Source organism: Panicum virgatum, chromosome 4N (assembly GCF_016808335.1).
Source record: "Panicum virgatum strain AP13 chromosome 4N, P.virgatum_v5, whole genome shotgun sequence".
Classification (NCBI taxonomy): Eukaryota; Viridiplantae; Streptophyta; class Magnoliopsida; order Poales; family Poaceae; genus Panicum; species Panicum virgatum.
Genome location: NC_053148.1, coordinates 7,922,781 through 7,928,852, shown reverse-complemented (window position 1 = coordinate 7,928,852; position 6,072 = coordinate 7,922,781). Strand labels below are relative to the sequence as shown.

Sequence of the window (6,072 nt, the reverse complement as noted above, 5' to 3'; positions counted from 1 at the left end):
CTTCCAGAAATCCCCTTCAGTTTCCCAATCCGTCACAGTCTGAACGGTTAGGAAATAAGTCTTTGGATTCACATTGAATATCTCGTGAATGCATTTGCGTATGGAACCAAAACTCCTCTCTAAGGGTTTATCTATTCCGCACTCTCTGCGTTCAAAAGCTGATAGATTTACTCCATACGCATCATGAGAAATATAGTAGTCGTCATAATGAACTTGAAAACGAAGCTTGCTCGACATATCTGGCCAATAATGATATTAAATTGATTGCTAGTCTACTGTGTCAACAAAAATAATTACAACATAATCTATTTGTAAAGTGTAGAAGAATTTTGGTTACCTGCAGTCGCCGGCTCGAAAATCCGGAAGGGCTTCGCCTCTCTCCCTCCCTCCCTCTCTTTTTTTTGGTTTCTGGAATTTTAGTGATGCAAATGAGGAGTGGGGGAACCAGCCAACCCTTATATAAGGGCGGGGGAGCCGGTCGCCCTCCTGCCGGGCGGCCAGGGCCCGCTGCCCCGCTGCTGGGCGGCCTGAGGGGCCGGCTGCCCCGCTGCCGGGCGACCGGTCCTCCAGGGGTTTTTCTGCAAAAATTTTCGTAAAATTTTTGCAGAAAAGTCCCTGCTGCCTCGCAGCGGGGCGACCAGGTCCCGACCGCCCGGCAGCGGGGCGGCTGGCCTATATTCCTGTAAATTTCGAAAACAAAAATATATTTTTGTAAAAAATGAAAATAAAAAATAAAAAAATAAAAAAAATCGCGTTATGTTTTTGGTGTTTGCTGGGCCTAAGAGATTGTTTTTTTTTTGAGCAAGGCCGTTGACGGATATTGCAATACATGTTGACCACCCCAAGTCTAGACAGCAGCTGTTGTAGTACATCAGATTTGTAGAGCGCCTACATTTAGTGATCACTGTGTCTGTGTCTTCATGTGCACATGTTTTTTTAAAATCTTTTTTGCACATTTCGCTTCACTTTTGCCATACTTTAGATTTTAGAAACATACATATATTATGTTTTCTTTTTTTTTGAGGAATATAGCAGGTGCTCTCTTTTGCATTATGTTATCTTTTCTAAAAAAATTGTTTGTACAGAGATTTAGACCATGGTGGGTTGTATGGTGCAACAACTTTGCCACATACCAATTTATTGTAGTTCTTATCTATCTTACTATAATAGTAATCGGTGCTCGGTAATCCTCATGAGATTCGCTAAAAGAGAGGAATGCTAAAAATTTTCACAAAAAATAAAAAACATCCAAATATTAATCAGGTAGACTATAGTTGACGGGGGTGTGAACCCGAGACCCCTGACGGGCCTGACTCGCATAAGGGCAGCCCGACAAGTCTCCTGGGCTAGATGCGGCGCAGCCCACCAACCAGCGCGGGTTGTTGCCTTCCTTCAAAAGCCAACACGGCTGGGAGCCCGACCTCCCGCGACACGTGGAGGCTCCCCGACCTAGCGCCCCGGGTCAGAGCCGTACCGGATGACCCGGGCCGTGCGCTCCAAGATTGCGGCCTTGCACGACAGGCGTGCCGGTCAAGCCAGGCCCCCGTACAGATTCCACGACGCCTGTTCTCCTTATCACGCGGCGTGAACGTAGGCTACAGGGCTCTCTGACAGAGGGACAACGCCTCCCATGCAGGCCCCGCGACGCAATGGGAGGGGGCGTCAACGGACGTCCCCTCCCGAGCCGTAATGATGGTCGCCTCTGCGAACCACTCTATTACGCCAGCAAGCATGACCGGACGGCCCTGCCTGGCCTCGGTAAGGCGCCCCTCACCGGGCGCGCTGTCCTACAGCCAGGGGCTACACGAGGAGGACATGAGGTAGCCCTGCGGATAAGTAGCATAGGCACATGCGGATAAGATCGAAGATGATCCCCGAGCGACCATCCGAGTGACCAGGCCATCCCGACTAGCCAAGAATGGGACAACACTTGTATGACCCGTTGCCCAAGAAACCCAACCAGACTCAAGCTTCCCCACTCCCGACTGACCAAGTGGGCCTCGACGACTTACAAGGACAAATGACTCCCAGACGAGGTCAAGACATAGCGCTAGATATATGTAAATGGGGGCCCCACCTTGGACTATAGAAGGAAAAACCCCCCACGTAGGAAAGGGTTGGACTCCTAGAGGTTCGACGCTGCTGGATACTGTTTGTAAGCTCCCCTCAGAACGTTGAGCACTCGGGCTCGAGAGAAATAGAGCAAGAACACCACCCCCATACTGGACGTAGGGCACATTCAGCCTGAACCAGTCTAAATCCTCGAGTCTTTGCGTGCTAGACCATATCCGATCAAGCGCACAACAAATGAGCAATCGAGTAGTTTTGTAGTCGCCCATTTCCCGCAGCGATAGTTTGGCGCCGTCCGTGGGGAGTGCTTTGTGCATTCACTGCTTTGGCGATCGGATGGTTTTGATCACTCCATTTGCCGCCCTGGCGGCGAGCGACGGTGAGACGATCTGTTTCGGCTCCCTGGAGTTTCCCGCGATCCCCCGCAACGGATCATGGGTGCCTCCACCATTCTCGCCTTCCCAGACCTTCCAGTTCGGGAGTATGGAGTTCGTCACCGACAAGCTCGGTGCACTGCGCCTCCGCAAGGAGGAAGCCTCCCTGGCGGCCGCAGAGGAGTCTGTTCCTTCTCCCAAGCTTCACAAACTGAAGCGTCGGCGGTCGATTCGCTGGCGCTTCAGGAAGCGCAAGCCATCACAGCCAACCCGTGCGGTGCTCCGCCGCATCACGCTCATGATGGCCACCAATCCCGCCGTCGATGACGTCAACTTGGTCCTCTTCTCTCTAGCCAACGTCTCTCGACAGCTCGCGGGCGGACCTCCGCTTCCGACGCCTCACTCATTCTCCCTTCGGTCTATGCAACTCTGCAAGCATCTATGCTCGAGAGATGCACAAGGCCGCCCAAGGGCGCCGGCCCACGTCCCGGTTCGTGGGCATGACGGGAAGCCACCCCGACTCCGTCCATGACCTCTTGTGCCACGAGGATCCCCTGAGCGACACCTCTAGCAAGGGTGACAACAATCTGGAGGGAGCGTCCGCGCCACCTCGCTTGTGCGCCATGGCCGGAAGTGGTGTCGTCTCAGCAGATGCGCATCTGTTCGGACCACCGCGCGCAAGCGTGTTGATGGTCGTTAAGTGCGAAATATAACCATCAACTATACTCATAAAAGAAGGAAAACTATACCTCGTACTCACATATTTGTATCACTAACCTAGCTCCATAGTTATTTTCGAAGATTTATGATTTCAGGAGCACATGTCCGGAATAAGAAGAAAACATGACGAATACACAGATAGAAGTCACAGACGATCACGTCCTGTGTAACACAAGCAAAGGAGGCCCACAAACCAGACCAAACCGACCAACCAAGCTCCGGCACCGACCATCTGACATTAGGACCCACCAGGCAGTGTACCAGAGAAGGGCGGTGGCCAGAGGCGGCACAGGGGTGTTGGCCGACCCCACCTGGCAGCCAATGAGGTTGAGTTTTGGCGGGAAGCTAGATCTGATCCTCTAGTGGTCGGTTAGGGATGTTTCCATGTAAAGAGTTGGTGGGAACCGACCTCAAGCACTATATAAGGGGCCTCCCACCACTCTCACCACACACACCACTTGAAGGCCTCTCTCTCACTCTCATTTGTGACTTGTACTCCTTAGGGTAGTGGAGCTAGGCTAGTACTTCATCTCCTTAGCGAATCCAGTCGTCCTCGAGGTCGGCGAGCAATCATCGGCCTCTAGTATGGCTTTGTATTCTGACTTTCGTTATGCTATTCATATTGAGTTCGCTTTTGGTTATCTTGCTATGTTGGTAGTTTGCTTAGCCTTGATCTGTGCTTTATCAAGTTATTCTAGTTGCTTGCTTAGACCAGATGATCTGGGTAAGGATATCGGTTCGTTGTGCTTTCGCGCTTGCCTTAGCATCTTACCTATCCATCCGAAGGGTGGGGGACCCGGGGGTGCTAGGGTAGTGACCTCATATGCGGGCATGGTGCCCGGGTATGCAGGATCCTTCGAATATGACGGTGCTCTACGGTGTGACTGGGGTAGATCGCAGGTGGTGACAGCCCTGTCGGTCCGCCGGGAAGCTGCTTCTCGGTTAGAGTACTCCTCGACGTTTGGGTATCGTGTAGGAGTTCATGCAAAGATGAAACGGGATTGGATGTTCTCTAGTGCGGGTCATTGTCCCCGATGTCCCTAATTTCCCGTCACCTCCAGTTTTAAGCATGTGACTAATGTAACTTATCTGCTAGCATGAATAGTATACTAGGATCCTTGCCTATGCTCCCACTAACAATAGGATTGCTTGTTTATTCTTTATTCATGAGAGTTGGCTGTTCTGTGTGTGTCATATTAACCCTGATTATCTATTATTTATCACTTACCCCTGTATAGTCAGTGGTCTTCATCTTACTTCATACGTGTCATGGTTATGAAACTAGTAAATAAACTTTACACAACCTAGCCATTCCTTGGGAAAATATAAATAACGATACCAAGAATACTTCCGGGTTAAATGCTACAACGGTATATCCGTGCGCTTAAACGTTAAGACATACCAACACCAGTATTTCTGGCAGCGTTGCTAGGAACTAACCCCTCCTAGTGGCGACGCTAAGAAATGCCAACAAGCATTTCTGGCGCCATTGCCGGGGATGACACTAGGTGTAAAGTTATTTACTAAGTACATAAACATGGCAATATAAGTAAGAGGTAGCTACTGCTTATACAGGCTAATGTGTTTATCTTTTTGTTTTCTCCAGATTGGGTGAAAACACGGTAGTGTATGTCTGGTTTCTCCTTGCCGACAAACTTTGTTGAAAATCCCGAGAACCTCGTGAGAAGGGTCCGACCTCGTATCGTCCCTCCTCCGATCTCGTAGTCGACAAGTGAACCAGCTTTCCCAGCACCATCAACGATCACCGAACCCATGGCTGAGAAGACTCTCCGCGACTTCTCCGTCCCCTCAGCTGACAATGTGGCAACTGGACCCAACGTTGATGTTGGGGACCTGAACTTTGAGCTGAAGTCCAGCCTCATTAACATGGTGCAGGCTAGCCCTTTCTGTGACAAGCCAAATGAGGATGCCAACGCCCATCTCCAGAACTTTATGGCGCTTTGCAAGACCGTAACCACACTGGGTGTTATGGCTGACACCATCAGGCTCCGCCTATTTCCTTTCTCCCTCCTGGCGAAAGCGAAGCAGTGGTTTTATCAAAATAAGGAAGCCGTCAGCACGTGGGACAAATGTTCCATGACGTTCCTCACCAAATTCTTCCCGTTAGGCAAAACCAATGCCCTGCGTGGAAGAATTTCAAGTTTCCAGCAGACAGGGATGGAATCCATCCCAGAAGCTTGGGAGAGACTGCAAGAATATATACTCGCATGTCCTCATCATGGAATGGACGAGTGGCTCGTACTCCAAAGTTTCTACAATGGGCTAACGACTACATCCAGAGCCCACCTTGATGTTACTGCTGAAGGAGCCTATCTGGACCAAACAATCGCTAAGGCTATGGCCTTGATTGAGAAGATGGTCTCCAACCAAGGCTGGAACGAGGAGCGTTCCCAGCCTAGAACCAAAGGCGGAATGCATACCATCAAGGAAATGGACATGCTCACCGCCAAGCTGGACCTCCTACTAAAGAAGCTTGATGAAGGGAAGCAGCAACAGATGCCTATTCCCGTCCATGCCATGAACTCATACTATACGTGCGAGGTTTGTGGTGATGGTGGACATTCGGGGAATGACTTCCCCGAGACCCGTGAAGACGCAGCCTATATCATCAACAACAACACCGGGTTCCGTCCACAAGGAGGCCAGGGGTGCGGTCAAGCACGCCCACCATTCCAGGGAGGAGGAAGAACCACACACCCAAGGATCAATGCGCGGGAGGGCTGACAACTAAACTACATGGAGATCCTGGGGTACCCATGATCAGCTGCTCCATCTTCGATCAATCCTACACACGGGCCCTCTGCGACCTTGGGTCAAGCATAAACATCAAGCCCAAATTAATCTTTGAACAATTACAGTATCCTGCTCTTTCCCAGACCCGTATGTT

At 50.6% G+C, this 6,072-nt stretch overlaps 1 non-coding gene across 1 annotated transcript; it reads right to left on the bottom strand.

The window, feature by feature from the left end:
* Window positions 1-5,303: 5,303 nt before the first annotated feature.
* LOC120671761 lies at window positions 5,304-5,410 on the bottom strand. The gene has a single exon (XR_005673850.1). It is a non-coding gene; the product is annotated as a small nucleolar RNA R71 (small nucleolar RNA).
* Window positions 5,411-6,072: the final 662 nt, after the last annotated feature.